At 41.3% G+C, this 22,445-nt stretch overlaps 1 long non-coding RNA gene across 1 annotated transcript in view; it reads left to right on the top strand.

Annotated features, from left to right (window-relative positions):
• The first annotated feature begins 6,096 nt into the window (after positions 1-6,096).
• Positions 6,097-22,445, top strand: part of LOC131830712 (uncharacterized) — a 35,671-nt gene continuing 19,322 nt past the window's right edge. The window contains exons 1-3 of the long non-coding RNA XR_009353320.1: positions 6,097-9,147; positions 13,887-14,014; positions 17,235-17,341. This is a non-coding gene — a long non-coding RNA (uncharacterized LOC131830712). The remainder of the gene's footprint in view (positions 9,148-13,886; positions 14,015-17,234; positions 17,342-22,445) is intronic.

The following is a 22,445-nucleotide window of genomic DNA, read 5'->3' on the forward strand; positions in this document are numbered from 1 at the left end:
TCAATTTCATGTTTATTTGGTTCTTGTTTTTAAATTTCTGTTATCAGTTGCCTAGAGCTGAGAGAAGATGGATGTGTGATTTGTGCAGCTAACACTTTAAGGTTTATGGAATCTTTTAGTCTCACAGTGATTGCAGCACAAGCTATTATTTTCTATTCTTGAAATAGCATGGACTGTGCTTTTTTTTTTTTTTGTAAGATTTTATTTATTTATTTTAGAGAGAGTGTGCACAAGGGGGCATGGCGGGTAGCAGCAGGGAGAGGTGAGGAAAAGGGAGAAGCAGACTCCTTGCTGAGCAGGGATTTCAGGATCCAGGGATAAATCCTAGGACGCTGGGATCATGACCCGAGCTGAAGGCAGATGCTTAACTGACTGAACCACCCAGGCACCCCAAGGATGAACTGTGTCTTGAAACTGATTCTCTATTGCTAGTTACACAATTCAGGCAATTTCTGGGTAGGAAGGTGATGAGGATGATTAGTGTTGATTCTGGAGAGGGATAGAGAAATCACTTAGCCCAACTTCCTCATTTTCTATATAGATATGAAACTCAGAAAAAGTTATTTTACCTTTCTGATCTGGAGGCACACAGTTCATTTATTTGTAGCCACATGTAGGAAAAATCTCAGATACTTTATTTCTAGTCTAGTCCTTGGTGCATTTGTTCTCATGCGTCAGATGCACCTGGGTTTAAAAATCTGTCTCTAACACTTGAAGGTAGCTTTGTGATGCTATTCATCATTATAATTTTTATTTTGCAAGTTAATAACCTGAAGTTCAGGACAGTTAGATTATTTGAACCATTCACAAGATTGCCGTAATGATCAAATAAGATCATCTTGCAAAGCCCTGACCACAGTGCCTGGGATATTCGATAAATGGGGACTACCATCAATATTATGAGTATTACTTGGTTCTTACTACTCTGAAGGCGTCAGCTTCCCCTCTTCAGTCTCGTCAATATGCATCAATAACCTGCCTTTCAAGTTGCTTCCTTGTATTTCTTTCCCAAGCACACATGGGAGCCTCTTTCCTCAGCCTGATTTCTATGTCTGAGCCACATTTTCTTCCTTTCTGAAACATCTCCCTTTTGCCTGCAGTCTTAGCTCCTGAACTTCTGCACTGCCCGGGGTGGTTGGGAATTTTGCTCATTAGATGCTAAATTACTGCCAGCAAGAAGTAACAAACAGCAGTTTGCAACCTTTTACTGGCATAAAGCTCATACAATAAAACAACGTGGAGCTATAGAGAAGCAAGCTTTGTGGGATCATAAAGAGTATATGTCTGCTTCAGGCAGTTTATCCAAGTGGCAGGATTCAGCGAATTCATGCTTAGGGAGGGAGACAGCTTCAGTTAATGAAGTGAAGTATTTAGGAACACAGATCTGTCACCATTGCTTGTCATGGAAAACAGTGGATTTGTTACTTGTGAATGCAACTGCATTAACAGAAACATTTGCTCACATGGAAACATAACCCAGAGTAGCAATTTTGTTAATAAAGATATAGGTTTTCTTCTCATCCTTGGAATTCTTCCAAGCAGCTTCCTGACTATGGGCCACTGCCTTCTCGGGGACCGAGTCCCTGAGGTACATTGACAATTGCAGTATATTCACCCACGTTTCAGAGCCAGGGTGGGTGTTCTGAGCTGAGCCCCAGGGCTCCCTCCTAACACCCTGGGGTCTGAGCACAGGGAGTATAGAAGTGGAAACCCTAGAACATCGGAGCCAAAGCAAAGCTGTGCATCGTAGTAGGAAAATGACCCAGGAAGTATCCTAAATCTTCCCCTGCTCTTCGTGGCCAAACGTCTGGGGTTCTCTTGTATTCTCAGCATCCTTCCCTGCTCTTCTTCCTGCCATTTGGTGATGGTTCCTTCCCTGCCCTCTAACTGCTCTCACTGCCGTGATCAGTGGTCTCCATGTTACAAAACCAGGAATAGTTTCCTTCCTCTTACTTGACTAACCCATCCCCAGGATTTTCCACTATTGGTCCAGTTCTGGGGTTCTTGGCTCCATGTTGCCATGGCCCCACACTCCCCAAGTTTTCCTTTTATCTCTCTTCTACTCTTTTTGGGGGACTCCTTTCCAGGTTTATCTTCCTCTAACCTCCGAAATTATGTGCTGGCTGTCCTTTGAGGGTGAGCCCTAAGCTCTGCTTTTTTCTCACACTTCACATACTCGCCCTGAGAGAACCCACTGCGCCTGTGGCTTCTGGTACCTCCTCTATGCCAGTGACAGATGCAGCCCACCCCCCAGCTATGGACTCACTGCTCCCGCTGTCCCACTGATTTCTCCCTACAAGGTCCTGAAGGCATCGCAAACTTAAAAGGTTCATGTCCAAATGCTCCATCTTTCCCCTCAGCCATGGTCCTCTTTGGCTCCACTATCCATTCTGTATTTGATCAGTAGGGGGGCTCAGAAATGACTTGTAGCATCTTTCTCTTCTTGCTCTCCATGTCCAGGCATGATCCTGTCTTGTCTATTTTTTCTCTTAACTATTGTTCAACTCTTTCAACCTCTGTTTATTTCCAGCCCCTGACGCAGAGTCTGGAATACAGAGGCACTTAGTAAATATTTGATGGGTCAGTGACTCTGCGCTCACACTTTCCTAGTCCAGGCTGCGATGGTCTGTGGTCAGGATGGCCACCAGAGCCTCTTACTATGGGTGTCACCACCAATCGAGGTTCCCCCACACTGAACAGTGGGTCCTTATTAGAAGCAAAGGGTAGATCTATCCAAAAAAGCAAATCCAATCATGTCATTTCCTTACCCCAGCTTAAAATGTGCTAAGGGTTTCTCACTGCTCCTAGATAAAATAAAAATTTGTAGCATGAGTTGTAAGGGCTTGCGTAGCTTTTCCACTGCCCACTTCTCCAGCCTCATCTCACACCACACGCAACCTTCCATCTTTGCCTCATGCACCCCCGCCACACCTCTCTGCTTTATGCTTCACACTTGCCACGCTTCCTCCGGTCACGGGAACGTCTCCCAGATCCACTTTTCTCCTCCTTCGCCGATCACCACCTAGCTGACTAGTACTCATCCTCCAGGTCCCAGCCCTCAGGGCCAGCCACCTCAATCCCCCATGACACCATATACTTCTGAAAGTAATAATTTATTTTTAAATAAAATTTAACAAATGCTGTGTAATAAACCTTAATAAAGTAGGTGTAATGACTTGATTAATATTTGTCTCCTCTCAGAGCCTAAGATCCGCAATGACAGGAACCCAGCACAACTAGTGCTCAACACTATTTGTTAGATGCATTGAACACCTGTACACCAGGAGGCCAGGTCTGGGTCCTGGCTCTGCTTTGGATGGCTACATGGCCTTAGAGATAAAGGATTTGCTTGGATCAAAGAAAATCCCTTTCATTATTGAAATTTATCTGTACAAAGCAAAAACGCTGTACCTGAGGGTGGGGGTTGGGGGATCTGATCCATTCATTGATTTGCCCTTTAATGAGGGTCTAGTTTTAGAAGCTGGAGTCCAGGCAATGAGCAGAACTCAAGGGCCTTGATCTAATTTCTGAAATTCCCTCCACCAGCAGTGGTAAATGATATGGGGGGGGCGGATTTTCCCTGACTGAGCTTTGTATAAGGGAGATACTAGGAGGGGGCAGCAGCTTGCCTTCCTCTGGGGTTGCAGAGATACAGAAAGTGCACGGCTGGTCATACTCTGGGTTGCCCAGAGCTTGTCCTGGTTGCCCTATGGATTGAAGCACCCTTGGACTCTGTCCCTCTCTCTTTTGAAGCCTCCAGTTTCGCAGCACTTCCTTCCAGAACCCATGGGCCCATAATTTATTATAATTGAGGGCTGCTAACCATTACAGTGAATTTTCACATGCTTTGTCACATTTTACCTTCATGATAACTCTGATTTATAGGCATTGATTTGAACCTCATTTTTCATATTAGAAACAAATTAGAGAAGGCAAGTGGCCTATGTTCTGTGACCCCTCTAGTAAGCTTGGTTTCAGACTCAACATTTCTTATTCCAAAGCTAGTGATTTTTCTATTATATTATGAAAATTACTTGTCCTATGCTTCCATGTTGTTAGGGATTGAATTGTGCCTGTCCAAAATTCATAGGCCAAAGCCCTAATCCGTAATATGATCGTATTTGGAGTTAGGGTCTTTAAGGAGGTAATTAAGGTTAAACGAGGTCATAAGGGTAGGGTGCTAATTCAGCAGGACTGTGCCCTAACAAGAGGAAGAAACACCAGAGATCTCGCTTTCCTTCCCCATGCCAGCTCAGGGAAAAAGCCATGTGAGGGCACAGGGAGAAGATGGCTGTCTCCAAGACAGGAGGGGCAGTCTCCCCAGAGCCTGACCCTACTGGCACCTTGATGTTGGATCCAGCCTCCAAAATGTGAGAAATTAATATTGTTTAAGTCATGCCGTCTATGGTGTTTTGTTATGGCAGCCAAAGCTGACCGGGACTCACAGCAGGTCAGATCTCTGCACCCGAGGGTCGGATGGGTATAAAGCTGGTGATGAGGCACGTGGACCCAAAGTCTGCATGTTGAAGGAGAGGCAATCCCAGATGGAGAGGCGCCAGGAGTTGTAAAACATGGAATTGCCTCTCATTTCCTGGGCAGAGCTGGTTTTATTCACTGCTGGGTGCAGTGGCTCTGGGTCCATGGGAGTCAGCAGAATCCAGGACTCAGCAGATGTGTCCAGACCACAAGGATCCTTGTGTTCTGTGTTCCCTACGATCCAGCACACGGTGGTCCTAAATAAAATGTGACACATAGTTAAATTGGAGAGAATCATAATAAAGCAGTAAAGCTAAAATCTGTTATTTTAAATCATAGTATTACCTGACCCAAACGTCCTTTGGAAGCCCATCAAAAGATCTGTTGACTCTTCATCTACATTAATAGAGAGAAGATGGACTGTCAGACATGCACGTTGGAGCGTCTATAAGCAGCTGAGCAGGCCAGGTTGTGAGCGCGTCTCCCTCACCCCTGACCTCCTTCTTCACTTTAGCTCTGCCAGTGGAGGGCATGTTGTCTTTCCAGAGAAAGAGCCACCATCTTGGATGGACAATATCTTCTATCATTTTCAGGGAATGGCAGCCAAAGAAAGAAAATAAATCTCAAGAAGCCTCAGAAAATACACTTGGGTGGGCAGAGGGTCTTTTGTGGCCTTAGGGCTGCTTTTGATTGTATTTGCCTTACAGCAACTGTAAGGGATTGGCTTTGGGGGCCAGAACTGGAAAGCACCTTTCTGGAGCTACACGTCAGCCTCACACCATAAAGGCTCGTGGATAACATAGTCCTTACAGGGGCGCTTGGCTGGCTCAGTCAGTTGAATGCCCAACTTTTGGTTTCAGCTCAGGTCGTGATTTCAGGATCCTGGGATGGAGCCCTGCATCAGGCTCTGCACTCAGCGGGGATTCTGCCTGAGGGTCGCTCTCCCTCTGCCCTCTCCTCACACTTGAGCACACTCACTTGCACTCTCTCCCTCAAATAAATAAATAAACCTTAAAAAAGTAGTGCTTACAGATCCATGAGAATTCCCTTCAGGAGACCCCCTTGGCCACAGATGGCACTACAATCACACGACCTCTGCCCCCAATTCTCTAGCTTTACACCAGAGAAAGCAGCCACATTCTGATAGTCATGGGTGCTTACGGCTTAAAAAACAAACAAACAAACAAACCCAAAAACACTTTGTAGGGACCCCTGGTTGGTTCAGCCAGTTAAGCACCTGCTGTCAGCTCAGGTCATGATCCCAAGTCCTGGGATGGAGTCCTGCATTGGGCTCCCTGCTCAGTGGCGAGTTTGTTTCTTCCCTTTCCTCTCCCCCTGCTCATGCATGCTTGCTCTCTGATAAATAAATAAATGAAATCTCAAAAAAAATACACTTTATATTTTAGAATAAACTTAGAGAAAAATTGCAAAAATAGTGCAGAGACTTTCCATAGCCCTCACACCCAGTTTCCCCTATTAATAACATCTTATGTTAGTATGGTGCATTTGTTGCAGTTAATGAACCAATATTGATACTATTATTAAATAGATGCTGTATTTTGTTCAGATATTCTTCTTTTTTTAACCCAATGTCCCTTTTTTCTGTTTCAGGATCCCACTGAGGATACTATGTTACACTTCGTGGTCATGTCTCCATAGGCTCCTCTTGGCCAGGCAGTTTCTCAGACATAACCTGTTTTTGATCACCTTGACAGTTTTGAAGAGTATTGGTCAGGAATTTTGTAGAATGACCTCCATTGGGATTTACCTGATGTTTTATGATTTTCCAGTTTTCTCTCTTGTGATGTCACTCTTTCCCCTTCTCTCTACCATACTCTTTGGAAGGGAGTCACTTTGCATAGCCTACCCTTAACAGATGAGGAACTTGTTCGATCTGCTGAGGGTACAGTGGCTTAGTTTTTATGAGCTGAATTCCAGTTAATCCAGGACAACTCTCTATTTGAGAGAAGCCTGAAGTGAATCCCCTGGAAACTCAGAAATCCCCCTTTTTCTGTGAATAGCTATGGGTCTCAGAAAAGTGTTGAATAAGAATCAGCATAAGTTTAGACTTGCATTTTGGAGTGGGAGTGTTCACAGTTCTTCACAATAGTTCAACAGTTCTGCTCCTTATGCGTGAGGTTCTTTATTTTAAATGTGAGTGTTAGTTTTGCTTTAGGGTCAACAGGCTTTTTTTTTTTTTTTCTTCTTCTTCTTGAAATTCAGTCTTTATGTTGGCATTTTTTTCTTTTTTTGGTATGCCAAATCATTTCTAAGTTATTGTGCTTAGGCATAAAATCTAAATGTCTCTGTAGCACATACTTCAAAATAAAAAGTATTTCAGTTTCTTTCTTTTCTTTTCTTTTTTTTTTTTTTTTTTGAGGTTTTGAGTGTTGCTGCCATGCGAACAGGACTGGTACTAGAATGAGCCAATTTTTGAAGCTACTGTGAGGGAAAATGAAGGGTGCATTATAAAAAAATTTCAAGTTGTTTTAGTAATCATACAAAATTTGTTCTGTTCTGTTTCCATATTCAATTTGTCCAACTTGGAGTCTTCCACTGCCTTTATTTTAAAGAATATTTCAATAGAGTCTTTTGTCAGCACAGGCCGAGCAAAGAAGAAAATAGTGGCTATTCTGCCAAAAGTCATAAATGGGTCAGTAAGTTATTTGCTATAAAGATGCAGTGAAGTCTTTACCCCACAAAACAGCTGTCTACCAGAGAAGGCAAAGCTATGGCCCAGGCATAGGGTGTAAATGCCTGCCTGTGGGCACCGTCATTTGCTGGCTTGTGGCAAGAGCCTTATTTTTTTTTTTTTTTTTTCCCTGTTCTGTTTGGGCAACAGGTGGTTACTGAGCTGACTTATTTGAAATTGCTCCTTGGATTGATTGTGGGCTTTCCTGACTCCCTAGCCCACGTAAAATCCTCCCTTCACAAGCTCCCACAGTACCTTCAACCTCCTTATCCTGTTACACTTAACAATTGTGAATACATAGTCAATACTGTGCGCGTTTGGTGTTTGCTAGCTCCTCTGCTGGGCTATGAAGGGCCTGAGAGCTGGGAACACATGTTTATAGTTCACAGATAGCAGTGATTTATGGCTCCTTCCACCTCGAATGCTCTGTGCCTACAATATTCAATACTGTAGCCACCAGCCCCATGCGGCTATTTAGATTAAAATTATGTAAAATTAGGGGCACCTGGGTGGCTCGGTGGGTTAAAGCCTCTGCCTTCAGCTCAGGTCATGATCCCGGGGTCCTGGGATCGAGCCCCGCGTCGGGATCTCTGCTCCACGGGAACCTGCTTTTTGCCTGCCTCTCTGCCTACTTGTGATTTCTCTCTCTCTGTCAAATAAATAAAATCTTTAAAAAAAATTACGTAAAATTAAATAGGATGAGTGATTCAGTTCCTCAGGTAGTTGGTCGTTACTGCATTACAAGTACAGTTATGAAATGTTGCCATCATCGTGGAAAGTTCTACTGGACAGTGGAGTTTTCTGTCTTGTTTGACAGATCCTGGTGGTGGCAGATCCCTAGGGATAGGATGGGTTCTAGAGTTTTGTGTTCATCTCATTGTCCTTGTCTAGAACACAGGAAATGAGGAGATGGACTGAAAGATTTATCTGTTCTTCAGAGTTTTTGCAGAAGACCCACAGAGGAACGCCCTCTGTACTCCTTACTATACAAAAGGCAAGACCCAGAGGTTAAGCACAGGTGTGTTGGATCTGGGTAGCCTGGGTTTGAATGTTCTATTACTTACTCCTCTGAGCTTCCACTTCCTTATCCATAAAATAAGGGTAATACTAATGTCTCCCTCATCGCAATGTGGAGGTATTGATGTAGTACTGCTTAAATCTCACTTAGCAGGTTCCTGGCACACTCTAAGTGCTCCCATGTGTCAGCTCTTGGTATTAATTTCGTACTCCTTTGTTATCTACCTTAGGACCGCCATTCATGTTTCAAGAATCGACCACATATCTTAAAAAACTATGTTCTGACTTGCTGTCCCCATCCTACTCCATCCTCTATCCAGCACTGTGCTCACTCCAGAGCCCAAGAACCCTTTATTTTAGCTCCTACTTCATTGCACAGTCTTTTCTCTCCCCTCAGAAAGCTATGAACATCTTGAAGACAGGTTCTGTGCCTTGTCTTTGGATCTGCAGAGCCAGTGTCTTGTCCACTGCTGGCTTTCAGTGCTTGTGAGCTCCTCATGGGAGGTTACAGATTGTCAGTATGCAGCTTTAGCAGGGATGAAAATGCGTACCCATAGGTCGCCAGGGCCTGGTTATTTTGGGGCTAGGTGTATGGTGATTGTTAATTTCTAGGTGAGTATTTGAAAAGTGTATCTTGCCATCTGAGCCCTCACTGGCAAGAGATCTGGTGCTATGATCTGAATGCTTATGTCACCCCCTCCTCCGCCTAATCCATATGTTGCAATCCTAATAGCCAAGGTGATAGTATTAAGAGGTGAGGCTTTGGGGAGGTGATTAGGGAATAGAGTAGAGCCCTTATGAATGGAATTAGTGTACTTATACAAGACAACTCCAGAGACATCCCTCACCCTTCTGCCATGTGAAGATCCAATGGAAAGGGGATATCCGTGAACCAGGATGTGAGCTCTCACCAGACTGAATCTGTCGGCACCATGAGCCTGGAATTCCCAGCCTCCAGAATGGTGAGAAATAAATTTTTGTTGTTTATAAACTACCTAGTTTATGTTATTTTGTTACAGCAGCCTGAACACACTAAGACATCTGGTAACACTGACCCAAACAGTGGTTTTAGAGCCAAACCCCAAAGGATACCAACAATAAGGTGAGTTAATTCTAGCTACTTCAAACGATTGCAAATGTAAAAAAAGAAAATGCAACAAAGTACTAACTGATAATTCTTTTTATTAAGATTTATTTATTGGGGTACCTGGGTGGCTCATTAAGTCATTAAGCATCTGCCTTTGCCTCAGGTCATGATCCTGGGGTCCTAGGATCGAGTCCCGCATCAGGCTCCCTGCTGGGCCTGAAGCCTGCCTCTCCCTCTCTCACTCTGCCTGCTTCTGTTCCCTTTCTTGCTGTGTCTCTCTCTGTCAAATAAATAAATAAAATCTTAAAAAAATAAAAAAGATTTATTTTTTTGAGAGAGAGAGGAGAAAGGGAGCATGAGCAGGAGGGGCGAAGGGAGAGGGAGAGAGAATCTCAAGCAGACTCCATGGCGAGTGTGGAGCCTCACGTGGGTCTTGATCTCAGGACCCTGAGATCACCACATGAACTGAAACAGAGTCAGACGCCTAACTGACTATGCCACCCAGACATCCCAGCTGATAATTTTTTTAACGAAAAGGATCTTGCTACTGAAAAGCTGTCATTAGGGGTAAACTCAAGAAAGTGAAAATGTGAAGGTTTTAATATTTTTTTTTTAATCTGCTAAATTTTCTGCTTTTCCAAGAGTGACAAACATTGAGAGTAGGACCCATTTCCATCTATTATCTTCTCATTTAGGATTTCAGAACAGCTGTCATTGGACATATTGCTCTTTCTAGGAGGATTACTATCTCCAGAATTAAGAATATGTCATTTAACCTGGAGGAAGGATATGCAATTTTTTTTTTTTTTAAAGTTCTTTTTTTTTTTTTTTAATTTTTTATTTATTCGATAGACAGATCACAAGTAGGCAGAGAGGCAGGCAGAGAGAGAGGAGGAAGCAGGCTCCCTGCTGAGCAGAGAACCCGATGTGGGGCTCGATCCCAGGACCCTGAGATCACGACCTGAGCCGAAGGCAGCGGCTTAACCCACTGAGCCACCCAGGCGCCCCAGGATATGCAATTTTGAACCTCAGTTTTTCATGTAAAGAAGGTTGTTTTCCTGCCTCTTTTACTGCTCAAAATCCCTAAACTTGATTATCAAGCAGAGAATTTTCTAGAAGGACTAAATTTTAAAAATACAGCCACCAGAAATTTCCATCAGAATTTTTCTGCTGAGAATCTTTTGCAAAATGTTTTCCTTTTACACAAGAAAACTTGAATCTCCCTTGTTTCTGATCATTCAGGATTATTTGGAAATTTTTACTGTAATTGTCAACAAGAGTTGGCATGAAGCCAGATTTCATGCTTTCACTTTGAAGTTTAGCTCTCATCATCTAGTTTTTTTTTTTTTTATTATTATTTTTTTACTTCCTTATTACTTTGCCTTAACCCCTTCTCAGAGCAGTTCTCTTTTCTACTTGGTTTGGATGCCAGAGAGTGTGGGGAACAATAAGTTGTATAAAAATATTCCTAATTCCCTCCACTTGTTATATAAGGAAAATTGAACTACTATTTTTGTAAAAGTGTTTTATCACCACCAGGTAAAGATTTTTTTTTTCAGTTGAATTATTATTATTATTAAATTTTTTAAAAATTGAGGTATACATATAACATTATATTAATATATATATTAATTATATATATAATAATATATAACGTAATGATTAGATATTTGTATATATTGTAAAAGGATCACCACAATAAGTCTAGTTAACGTTTATCACCATTCATAGTTTCAATTTTTTTTTCTTAGCCACAGGTTAAGTTTGATGGTAAAGGCAATGAGGCTTCCAAGCAAGGAATTCCAAAAATCCCTAGTCTTTAATTTATAGACAAATTTAAAAATTATAAACAAACTAAATGGTTTAGTGTTTTTAGGCTCTGATACACTATTTTATTATAAATGATGAATCCTTGGAGGCACCTGGGTGGCCTCAAGGTGGGACCTGGGTGGGTTAAAGCCTCTGCCTTTGGCTCAGGTCATGATCCCAGGGTCCTGGGATCAAGACCTGCATTGGGCTCTGTGCTCTGCAGGGAGCCTGCTTCCCACCCCCCCCACTCCCACCTGCATCTCTGCTTACTTGTGATCTCTTTCTATCAAATAAATAAATAAAGTCTTATAAATAACGAACCCTTTTAGAAAAAAGGAAAACCCATTATAAGCCAATCTCAAAAAACTCCCATTACCACACAGTTTTTTTTTTTTTTAAGATTTTATTTATTTACTTGAGAGAGAGACAGTGAGAGAGAGCATGAATGAGGAGAAGGTCAGAGAGAGAAGCAGACTCCCCATGGAGCTGGGAGCCCGATGCGGGACTCGATCCCGGGACTCCAGGATCATGACCTGAGCCGAAGGCAGTCATCCAACCAACTGAGCCACCCAGGTGTCCCCACACAGTTTTTTTTTAATGTTTGATGTCTTTGTATAATTTTTACTGTATTATACTACACTATATTTAATAAATAATTTAATAAATAAATAAGTAATTTTCTAAAAATCAGAGATAGAAGTAATCTATCTCTGGATAGATTCAGTGGATCTAATCTCATTGAAAATCACACCATAATTTAATTGTGGTGCATGTTGTAAAATTACAAACTAGGTTGATTTTACAGTTTTACTAATTCAAGACAGGGCACTGATCTGAAAAGACTAAGAGTCTATACGGTGTATTGGACATATTTGGGTGGACACTGGTGAAGCTGAAAATCTCAGTCCCCTGGGTCTCTTTGAGCCTCACTTGTTAGAAGATGTGACCTTCCTTCCTGGGTCTGAGAAGTTCAGCTTTTTCTTACTTGAAGACCTTGTAATAACCTTACCAATTCCTTCTGTTAAATTAATTCTGTTGAAACAGAATGTGGTTTTAATTTTCCCAACAGGCTTCTGAATGATGTGTTATCCTAAAACACTCTAAAGCATCATTTTATTCTCCTTGAAAAGAGTTTCATGGGCTGGGAAAAAAATTTATAATAAAGATTACCCTTTGTCTATGTAACCATTGGCTTTTATTTCTACCTTACCATCTACCAGATGACACTCTGATTTTTAGTTGATATTTTATTTATTTATTTATTTGAGAGACAGAGAGAGCGTAGGTGGTAGGGAGGGGCAGAGGTAGAGGGAAAAACAGACTCTTCTCTGAGCAGGAAGTTCATTGCAGGGCTCCAACCCAGGACCCTGAGATCATGACTTTAGCTAAAGGCAGTCATTTAACCAACAGTCCTCTGGGTACCCTTTAGTTGATGTTTTAAAAAGAGCATAGTGTATTAAAAATTTCTGCTCAATTTCTTAAATATGGAGATCATATTTACATGGTATCATGACATCTCATTAAAAGTAATGAGATAAACAAAAGATAAGAGACTTTTAATCTCGCAGAACAAACTGAGGGTTGCTAGGGGAAGGGGGGTCGGGAGAGGGTGGTCGGGTTATGGACATTGGGGGCTGTGTGTGCTGTGGTGAGTGCTGTGAAGTGTGTAAACCTGGCGATTCACAGGCCTGTACCCCTGGGGCTAAAAATACATTATATGTTTATACAAAAATTAAAAAATTAAAAAAAAAGTATCTGGTTGATGTTATAATGACACCTCACAATTTACAGTGTGTGTGTGTGTGTGTGTGTGTGTGTATTCCTTTGATTTGCACCAACAATAGCAATTATTGGTGAAGCCAACTAGTTAAAACCAAGCTTTGGTCTCCACCTACTCTTAAACCTGAACTTTCTCCGTGTCATTACCACCAATATTCTAGTTATATAAACGTCAAGCTTAAAATCAACTTTAACTTCTTTATCTGATGAGCTTTCAAATTCTATTCCATTTGTTGAGTCCCTATGCAATAAGCTCTCGTTACCTCATTTTCTTTGCGTGTATCTGTTTCCTTTTTCCTGCTCCTGCCGTGGGTTTAGCACAGAAACTGCCTCTGAAACAAGCTATATTCTCATTTGCACTTTTCTGTTTCCACTGCTCCCTGTTATTTCATCTGGTGGTCTCCCTACCAGACCTTCTGACTCTTCTTCCTCGTGCCTCTCCAGATTACCTTTGCTGACAGAAGTTTAAGGCAATCTCTCTGAAGACCCCGTATGTACTTTGTGCCATTAAAAGACTATTAACATAGCTCAAAACTCTGGTAAAGAGAAAAGTAGCACAACATGTCTCATCTGACCTCTTTTGTTGACATTCCTATATCTGAGGGACACAAACAGTTGAGTAAGCAGAGCTGGGTAACACGATGATCACATTGTTCTTTATAGAAAGTAATTTTTTCTAGTCTTAATATTAAGGATGATATTTAATGAGGTAAAATATATTTACCATGCCATATGAAAAAAATATATACACATTGACATAAGTAATAATTGTCCCCTGCCTCAGCTGTTCATGATTTTGACAAGGTAATGCACGCCTCACCGCGTCCCGCTGATGGCATCTCCGAGTATCTTTATTTAAAAGAGCTGGAAGCAACAAGGCTGGTGTTGATTTTTTGTTAACGAAGAAAAAGATCCAAGGCTGGGCTGACCTTTACTTATCCAGAGCCTGTTTTAGTTTAGCAAAATTCAATCTGCCTGAGATGAAAAGAAAATTGACTTTCTTATTTTCATTGTCCTATCCTGCAGGGAAAAATAAACTGAAAAGGTGAACGCAGCTGTCTGATCATCACAACGGGCGGCTCTGCCTTGCAGCTGGAGATGCATAGGAAATTGAAATTTACAACAACATGGGCACTGCCCCTCCTCCGAAACAGGTCACTGTAGTTGTATTTGTATTATTGGTTTTTGCTTTACATATTCACATTCCTGCGCAATCAGTTCCTTATAGAAAACTCTGTGTGGCTCAGAAATCAGAGTTTCATTAAACATGGGTAGGTAGCCCAAGGCATTAATCAGATAAATATTATATCACTTGGGAAATCTCTCTCTTTCAGGTTATCTTTTACCTCTTCCCCTCCCCCTTACGCCTGTCCTTCCCCTCCCCCTTATCCCTATCCCTCTCCTGTACTCACAGAGCCTGTTAGAGCCCAAGAGTGAGGCAGGATCCTGCCAATCATAACTTTTGCTTTTAAGATTTTTCAGGAGATGGTGCTCAAAGTCCTGGAGCAGGTGCAATTCTCTTCCTGAAGGCACCTCTTCTGTGTCTTCCCAGGACTCCTGATCCTAAGAGTAGACCTTTTCTGTAGGCAAGAAACACTTGTGGTTCTGTGTATATATATAGTGGATAAGAGGCTTTGGAGTAAAATGTATTGGACAGTTCCTCTCTGTCACTCATCAGGTACATGATCTCTCAAAGGCTCAATTTCCTCACACACACACCACACAGGGATGGCTGAGGATGTAATGAGATAAACAAACTGAAAAGAAATTATAGAATACCTGTGTTATTGAACCCCAAGTTCCACTGCCTGTCACTTGAAAGGCTAATACTCAAGAGACAAGTTTTGATTGGAAAGGAATTTGAGCTTTATTCAGGAGTCCAGCAACCTGGGGAGAAGGCAGACTCTTGTTTAAAAGCCAACTCCAAGGCTTCTGCCTGGCCCAGGGTTGTTTTTTTTTTTTAAAGGAATTTAGGGTAGTTAATCACTGAAGTGAGGACAGTAGGCTGTAACATTTCTTGATCATGGACAGACTTGGTAGTGCTGGCTATGATCATTGTCTTAGCTTGGGTGCTGTGAGGAGGTCCAGTGTGTGCTTCATGAGGTCCTTTCTGAAAAGGAGGGCAAGGTCTACAGATGCACAAAGGGAAGTTAGTAAAGTCTGTTGTATGACCTTAAAAAAGAGAAACATTTTGCTAAAAAAAATTGCTGGGCTAATCAGAAATCTGAGGCATCTTCAAACAGAGTGGCTGGACTCTGTGGCCTGGGAAACTTCTGGTCCTTCATTTTTCAAGGCCAAGGGTCTCTAAATCTCAAAGAAAGCAAATTAGTTCTGTTATGGATAAAGGCACTTAGGTCAGCAAGTAAGGAGTGTGTTATCTTGAACCAAGATAACACTTGCCTTGCTACTCCTGCGGACATCACTTGGAGTTACTTGCTAGAGATTCCTAGGTGCTCTCTCTTAACTTGGATGGGTCAGGATCTCTCTGCTTAATCCATGTGAAGTATACTTCCCATATGGTTTTGATGGGTAGTTAGACTTGGAAGCTGGATGGGCTTGGAAGAAGCTGAGGGTCTTAAACTTCTACTTTCCTCATTCATCCACTTCCAACTTTTTTTTTTCCATTTTAAAAAAAGATTTTATTTATTTATTTGACAGAGAGAAAGAGCACAAGTAGCAGAGAGGCAGGCAGAGAGGAAGGAAGCAGGCTCCCTGCTGAGCCCGATGTGGGGCTTGATCCCTCATGACCGGAGCCGAAGGTAGATACTCAACCGACTGAGCCACCCAGGCGCCCCCACTTCCAACTTTTAACAGGAAAATCCCTTCTCTAATGTCTTCAATAAGTGTACTTCTAGCACCCATTTAAACATCTCCAGAGACAGGAGAATCACTGTTTTGAGTTTGGGGTAGCCTTGGGGTAGCCTTGTTCATATTTGGCAATTTTCAGAATGCTTCTAGTACTCAACCAAAGACTCTCCCCTCCCACCCCCATTGATGCTAATTCTACTCCTGGGGAAACACAGGATAGATTATCCTTCTTCTTATTTGACAGCCTTTCAAATATTTGAAACACAGTCCATGTCCCCTAGAGTGTTCTCTTCTCTAAATGAGCACATTTTGCCCCAAAGTCCCAGTTCTCCAGTTTCAACCACTGCTTAATCTAACCCTTGCCAAATGTATCCCATGGCTAGATTCCCAGTTGCTGTACTTATCCTGTCCTCCCAGAGCTGATTTGCCTTTGAAGTTCACATTCCTCATTTCCAACCACTCTTTCCCTTGGCAAGAGTAGACAAAAGATGCTCTTTTGTAAGTTGCATCCAAAGGAATATCACATTTTTAAATTTTGTTTTCCATCTCTTCAAATATAACACAATCTACTCAAAACCAAAACACTTAATACAAAAATATAAGATTTTTAGTTGTAGGACTCTGATGGGGATAGGAGACTGAGACAACCTCCAGCCCAACTTCTTTCCATCAGACCCATTTTAAAGATTAGATTGGTAAAGTCACTATGGATAACAGTTGAAGGTTACTCAAAAAATTAAAAATAGAACTACCATACCATATAAACCAACAGTTCTGCCTCTGGGTATATATCCAAAGGAAATAAAATCACTATCTCAAACAGATATCTGTACCCCTATGGTCATGGAGGTATTATGTACAATGGCTAAGACATGTAAACAAGTGTCCATAAACGGATAAATGGATGAAAGAAAATGTGGTAAGTAGGTACAATGGAATATTATTCAACCATAAAAAAGAAGGAAATCTTGCCATCTCTGACAACATGGATACATCTTGAGGACATTCTGCTAAGTGAAATGAGCCAGACAAAGAAATACAAATACTATATGATCTTATTTGTATGTGGAATCTAAAAAAAGCAAACTCATAGAAACAAGGAACAGGTTTGTGATCTGCAGAGGTACGGGATAGGATGTGGGGAAATGAGTGAAGGGAGTTAAAGGGTATAAACTTCTAATTATGAGATGAATACATTCTGGGATGTAATATAACAGCATGGTGACTATAGTTAACAATGCTGTATTGTATGTTTAAAAGTTCCATGAAAATAGATTTTAAATGTTCTCTCTCTGTGTCAAATAAATAAATAAAATCTTTAAAAAAAAGAATAAAAATAAAATGAAGATATTGATATTAGCAGTGTCTACTTCATAGCACCGTTGAGCACAGTAAATGAGAAAATATTAGGAAACTCTTGGCAGGATGTTTAAAAACATTAGCTCAACAAATACTTTGTGCAGACTGGGAAAAAGAATCTAGGCCTTCAGACATTGAATGCCAGTCTCTTCCCATTGGGTTCTGTTGCCACACCCAACGTGGCTCATGTGTTTTTCTTGTCCCCAGTTCCTGGAATATCCCAAACTGAAGGTCTCACAAGGCCACTGAGGGGCTGCTGAGGAGTACTAGATGAGCCACTGAACTTCTCACCATCCTGCTCCAGCTGAACGAAGGTAATCACATCTCATGCTTTCCTTGATGAATCAATGGCCATGGGATGGCAGTTGATATCCTTTTTATATGCTGCCAAGAGCCTTGCACAATTGACTGGCCACCTAAACATGTGGCTTTACTTCTGTTGAATCATCAACCTGGAAGTTTTATTCAGGCAGAAACTTAGGCCAGTTAATCATACCCAGATGCAGAAGCAGCCAGGTATGGCAAAACTCCTTTTCTCTACAGTTATTCCCCTCATCCCCCCAATTTTAGCCTTTCTCCAAATGTGGTTCTTGAATCACCTGCCTTAGAATCACTTGGGAATTTTTTTTTTTTTTTTTTTTTTTTTTTTTTTTTTTTTTGTGAAGAAGGTGGGGGAGGCAACAGAGAGAGAGAAACTTAAGCAGGCTCCATGCCCAGTGTGGAGCTAAGCACAGGGCTTGATCTCACAACCCTGAGATCATGACCTCAGCTGAAATCAAGAGTTGGATGCTTAACTGTCTGAGCCACCCAGGTGCCCTCTTGGGACACTTTTTACAAAGGCAGATTGCTGAATTTATTCAAGCTCAGCTGAGACACTCTCTTGGGGATAGGGCCCAGGAATCTGCCTTCTAAAGGGCACCCTTGGTGACACTGAAGTTGGAGGATTACTGAACAGATGGATCCAGAAATCAGTGTTTGGAGAACTATGACCACTTGAGAACCATTGTAGAATTGAGAGAAGAACTGAAGCAATTCCTATTAGCATGAACTAGGTCGAAGGCCGGGGGTACCAAATAATGGGCCCGGCCCCTTACAGGTGTGCAATTTAGACCCTACACATGTAAAAACGTAAGAAACATGTAGGAAGACAAGAAATTACATGAGTAAGTATTTATATGGGTAGGCCTGATGATAAATGCTGTAAGGTTTCATGAAATAGGTCATCAGTATAAAAAAGAAGGAGATATGATTGAAAAGGAGGTAATATGGTCAGGGTTTGGGCGAATGGCTGGAGATTAAAAAAGTATTTTTAAAACTGGGGGCAATATGAGTAAATGTGAGGACATGGTAACAATACAGTGTTTAGAGGTATTTGACGGAGAATTGGATGGGTGGATTGGGGGTAAAGAATTTGTAATTTTATGTTCTTACTTCTCTTTTTTTTTTTTAAGATTTTATTTATGATTTACTTGTGAGAGAGAGAGAGAGAGAGAGAGAGAGAGAGAGAACACACAGGCAGGCAGAGTGGCAGGCAGAGGCAGAGAGAAAAGCAGGCTCTCTGCTAAGCAAGGAGCCTGATGCTGGACTCCATGCCAGCACTTTGGGAACATGACCTGAGCTGAAGGCAGCGGCTTAACCGACTGAGCCACGCAGGCATCCCTATGTTGTTACTTCTAAAAGGAGTCAATAGAAGACCTGAGATGCTGGGTCTCAAGGCTGCACTGTGAAATCTTAGATAAAGATTTCTTGATCTGTCTAGTAGGTACCCAAGTCATTCTAGAACACGGTAGTTTTCTGGAACATTTGGCACTGGGTCTCTTCTTCCTGTCAAAGACAGGACCAGTTCTACTTTGGGAAGGTGATGATGAGCTGAACAAAAACTAAATACAGCTTTTGTGAGAAAACCCAAAACCTTGTACAAAGAGGAGAAAGAAGTTAAAAAGGAGGGAAAACAAAAGCCAGACATCTACTTTCTTTCACTTATATTTTTAACCTGGCCTCAAGAAGTCACTCCCTTGTTGTGGAAACCCAGGTGGTACCTCTACAGTAATCCACACACACTGCAGGATTCACCCACCATGCTTAGCTTCCCAAAATACTGCTGTTGACATGGGAACTGGCAGCCTCATTCATTTTCAATAAGACTAAAACATACAATTACATTTTTTTTTTTCTGGTTGCACTGAATTATTGAATTGGATTATTCTTGTTTTTCTTTTATTTAATTATCTTTTAAAAAATATTTTCAATTTTTTCCCACTTTGTTTGTTTGTTTGTTTATTTAACATATAATATATTATTGGCTTCAGGAGTACAGGTCTGTGAGTCATCAGACTTACACACTTCACAGCACTCACCATAGCACCTACCCTCCCCAATGTCCATAACCCAATCACCCTCTCCCTAACCCTCTTCCCCGGGAAACCCTCAGTTTGTTTTGTGAGACTAAGGGTCTCTTATGGTTTACCTCCCTTCCGATCCCATCTTGTTTCCGATCCCATCTTGTTTCATTTTTTCCTTCCCTATCCCCCCAAACTCCCCACTTTGCCTCTCAAATACCTCATATCAGGGGGATCATATGATAATTTTCTTTCTCTGATTGACTTATTTCGCTCAGCATAATACTCTCTAGTTCTGTCGTCACAAATGACAAGATTTCATTTATTTTGATGGCTGCATAGTATTTCATTGTATATATATCTCACATCTTCTTTATCCATTCATCTGTTGATGGACACCTAGGTTCTTTTTCTAGTTTGGCTATTGTGGACATTGCTGTTATAAACATTCGGGTGCACATGCCCCTTCAGATCACTACATTTGTATCTTTAGGGTAAATACCCAGTAGTATGATTGCTGGGTCATAGGGTAGCTCTATTTTCAACTTTCTGAGGAAACTCCAGGCTGTTTTCCAGAGTGGCTGCACCAACTTGCATTCCCACCAACAGTGCATTCCCACCAACAGTGTAGGAGGGTTCCCCTTTCTCCGCATCCTTGCCAGCATCTGTCATTTTCTGACTTGTTAATTTTAGCCATTCTGACTAGTGTGAGGTGGTATTTCACTGTGGTTTTGATTTGTATTTCCCTTGATGCTGAGTGATGTGGAGCACTTTTCCATTTGTCTGTTGGCCATCTGGGTGTCTTCTTTGCAGGAATGTCTGTTCATGTCTTCTGCCCATTTCTTGATTGGATTCTTTGTTCTTTGGGTGTTGAGTTTGATAAGTTCTTTATAGATTTTAGATACTAGCCCTTTATCTGATATGTCATTTGCAAATATCTTCTCCCATTCTGTCAGTTGTCATTTGGTTTTATTGATTGTTTCCTTTGCTGTGCAAAAATTTTGATCTTGATGAAGTCCCAGTAGTTCATTTTTGCCCTTGCTTCCCTTGCCTTTGGCAATTTTTTTAGGAAGAAGTTGCTGCAGCTGAGGTTGAAGAGGTTGTTGCCTATGTTCTCCTCAAGGATTTTGATGGATTCCTGTCTCACATTGAGGTCTTTCATCTATTTTGAGTCTATTTTTGTGTGTGGGGTAAGGAAATGGTCCAGTATCATTTTTCAGCTTGTGGCTGTCCAGTTTTCCCAACACTATTTGTTGAAGAGAATGTCTTTTTTCCATTGGACATTCTTGACTGCTTTGTCAAAGATTAGTTGACCATAGAGTTAAGGGTCCATTTTTGGGCTCCCTATTCTGTTCCATTGATCTATGTGCTGTTTTTGTGCCAGTACCACACTGTCTTGATGATGATAGTTTTGTAATATAGCTTGAAGTCTGGAATTGTGATGCTACCAACTTTGGCTTTCTTTTTCAACATTCCTCTGGCTATTTGGTTTTTTTTTCTGGTTCCATATAAATTTCAGGAGTATTGTTCCATTTGTTTGAAAAAAAAATGGTATTTTGATAGGGATTGCATTAAATGTGTAGATTGCTTTAGGTAGCATAGACATTTTCACAATATTTGTTCTTCCAATCCAGGAGCATGGAACATTTTTCCATTTCTTTGTGTCTTCCTCACTTTCTTTCCTGAGTACTTTATAGTTTTCTAAGTACAGATTCTTTGCATCTTTGGTTAGATTTTTTCCCTAGGTATCTTATGGTTTTGGGTGCAGTTGTATACGGGACCAACTTCTTAATTTCTCCTTCTTCAGTCTTATTTTTGGTGTATAGAGATGCAACTGATTTCTGTGCATTGTATCCTGACACTTTACTGAATTCCTGTGTATGTTCTAGCAGATTTGGAATGGAGTCTTTTCGGTTTTTCACATAAAATATCATATCATTTGCAAAGAGTGATAGTTTGACTTCTTCTTTGCTGATTTGGATGCCTTTAATTTCTTTTTGTTGTCTGATTGCTGAGGGTAGGACTTCTAGTACTACGTTGAATAGCAGTGGTGATGATGGACATTCTTGCTGTGTTCCTGACCTTAGTGGAAAAGCTCTCAGTTTTTCTTTACTGAGAATGATATTCACTCTGGATTTTTCATAGATGGCTCTGATGATATTGAGGTATGTACCCTCTATCCCTACATTTTGAAGAGTTTTGATCAAGAAAGGATGCTGTACTTTGTCAAATGCTTTAAGCATCTATTGAGAGTGTCATATGGTTCTTGTTCTTTCTTTTATTAATGTATTGTATCACACTGATTGATTTGTGGATGTTGAACCAACCTTGAAGCAAGGAATAAATCCCACTTGGTCATGGTGACTAATCCTTTTAATGTACTGTTGGATCTTATTGGCTAGTATTTTGGTGAGAATTTTTGCATCTGTGTTCATCAAGGATATTGGTCTGTAATTCTCTTTTTTGGTGGGGTGTTCGTCTGGTTTTGGGATCACGGTAATGCTGGCTTCATAAAATGAGTTTGGAAGTTTTCCTTCCATTTCTCTTTTTTGGGACAGTTTCAGAATATATATTAATTCTTCCTTAAGTTTGGTAGAATTCCCCTGGGAAGCCGTCTGGCCCTGGGCTCTTGTTTGTTGGGAGATTTTTTTTTTTTAAGGTTTTATTTATTCATTTGACAGAGAGATCACAAGCATGCAGAGAGGCAGGCAGAGAGAGAGGAGGAAGCAGTCTCCCTGCTGAGCAGAGAGCCCGATGCGAGGCTCCATCCTAGGACCCTGGGATCATGACCTGAGCAAAGGCAGACGCTTAACCCACTGAGCCACCCAGGTGCCCCTGTTGGGAGATTTTTGATGACTGCTTCAATCTCCTTACTGGTTATGGTTATGGGTCTGTTCAGGTTTTCTATTTCTTCCTTGTTCAGTTTAGGTATGTCTCTGAGAATGCATCCATTTCTTCCAGATGGTCAAATTTGTTGGTGTATAGTTGCTCATAATATGCTCTTATAATTGCTTGTATTTCTTTGGTGTTGGTTGTGATCTCTCCTCTTTCATTCATGATTTTATTTATTTGGGTCCTT

Source organism: Mustela lutreola, chromosome 4 (assembly GCF_030435805.1).
Source record: "Mustela lutreola isolate mMusLut2 chromosome 4, mMusLut2.pri, whole genome shotgun sequence".
NCBI classification, from domain to species: Eukaryota; Metazoa; Chordata; class Mammalia; order Carnivora; family Mustelidae; genus Mustela; species Mustela lutreola.